The sequence below is a fragment of the Macrobrachium rosenbergii genome, chromosome 51 (genome assembly GCF_040412425.1).
Source record: "Macrobrachium rosenbergii isolate ZJJX-2024 chromosome 51, ASM4041242v1, whole genome shotgun sequence".
NCBI lineage: Eukaryota > Metazoa > Arthropoda > Malacostraca > Decapoda > Palaemonidae > Macrobrachium > Macrobrachium rosenbergii.
The window spans coordinates 56,932,883-56,934,515 of record NC_089791.1 but is presented as its reverse complement, the minus strand read 5'-3'; the positions used below and the strand labels follow the sequence as shown (position 1 = coordinate 56,934,515).

Sequence of the window (1,633 nt, the reverse complement as noted above, 5' to 3'; positions counted from 1 at the left end):
CTACACTGCTTAGAAAATCTCAGACACGTAAAGAGGGAGAAGGATGGGGAGGATTCTTTGTTCTAAATTCTTTCCCAAGGACAATGTTGATTGCAAATCCTAAAGAAACGAGCATTTTTTTCCCCTCTATCAGAAAACACACTGTTCTTGTCATGCAATATGTTCCCTCCTCCGTTCAAAGAGACCTGTCAGTCGATATCATCACTAAGAAAGAGAAAGAAAGAAGATGGAACCGGTTGGGTGACGAGCTGGTCACCTTACTAGCACCTTCCCTCCTGACATTAACTAACTGCATCGGCTCCCTTTTCGAGTAGTTCATACTTGGTCGCGGGACCGACAGCACCTGCTCCGCAACAGCCTGCCGACTCGCACAAAGAGAGAGAGAGAGAGAGAGAGGAAGAGCGGCGGAGACGAAGAAACGTTCGAGTTTCGCTGATTCAGTTCTGAGATTGTTTCACTGTCACGTAAGGCAGCCGCTTTTCAGAGGCGTTGTATGACTGCCTCTTCTATCTTTGTTGGCGTGGGAGAAGTATTGTGGACGGCCGGTTAGTTGTGATTCACGCATTCTTCTTCACCTGTTTTCATTCCATGTGAGTGAACTTGTTTTGAAGGCAGAGTGAATGAAAGAATATATCAGTGTGGTAGTTCAGGTTGACAAGTAACCGGCTTCGTCTCCATCAGAATCTTCAACATTCCGTGTATCTACTTGTAAAGAGGCCTATAGGTTTTAGTTTTAAGCTATCTGGTTTTGATTCTTTGTTATAATAACATGTACTGGGTAAAGCTAGGTCATGCTGGCCTCATGGAAAACTGGGTTACAACGGGCTAGATGCCCTCTTGTACTTTCTGCTTTGTTGTCTGACTGCCTGTCCATCTTTTGTACATGAACGAAGGGGAACACATACACCATTGTAAGCTTATTATTACAGATTATACCCTAATTGCACTAGCACGTACGGGGTCACATGCATTATGCATACTAACACATGTATACGCACACATATACACAAACATATACACAAACACACACATATATGTATAATATAGATAGATAGGCAGATAGATAGACAGATAGACCGCCTTATGCTTTTGATATAAGGTTATGTTTTTTTAAACTGATTGCCATTTCATTACAAAACTTGTGAGGTTTAAAGTTATGGTGTATTTATTTATTTTAAAGTGCTGTGATTTTGCCTTCGTTATTCTTTCAGTTTAATTCTGTGTCCGCTATTTAACATAAAAACTGTTGAATTATATTTGTCATTATAGATCTCAATGAAAAGTACAAAGGTCGTTGCATCTTTCACGTCTTGCCCTTTGCAGGGGGGTTGACATTTTAAAACTTGCATTTATAATGCCGTCTAGTTTCCTCTGCCTTATTGGCAAGGTGCCGAATGTATTTATATACGACCAGTTTCCCTCAACAAGGGCGCAAACTAGTAAGGTCAACGGACACGGGGTGCCTCAAGAAAGTGCTGCCCTTCCAGTTCTCCCCCGTATGGCATTACTTAAAGTTTTTTGCAGTGTGCCTTCGGCCCCTAGCTGCAACCCCTTTCGTTCCTTTTACTGTACCTCCTTTCATATTCTCTTTCTTCCATCTTACTTTCCACCCTCTCTTAACAACTGATTCATA

General features: G+C 41.8%; 1 protein-coding gene across 2 annotated transcripts in view; it reads left to right on the top strand.

Moving 5' to 3' along the window:
- Positions 1-262: 262 nt before the first annotated feature.
- LOC136833430 (Na(+)/citrate cotransporter-like) overlaps positions 263-1,633 on the top strand; it is a 37,505-nt gene continuing 36,134 nt past the window's right edge. Inside the window, exon 1 of one of the 2 annotated variants that reach the window (XM_067095576.1) lies at positions 263-464. The gene's annotated coding sequence lies outside the window, so the exon portion shown is untranslated. Of the gene's footprint in view, positions 591-1,633 lie in introns of both variants that reach the window. The other variant, XM_067095577.1, reaches the window with a different exon arrangement.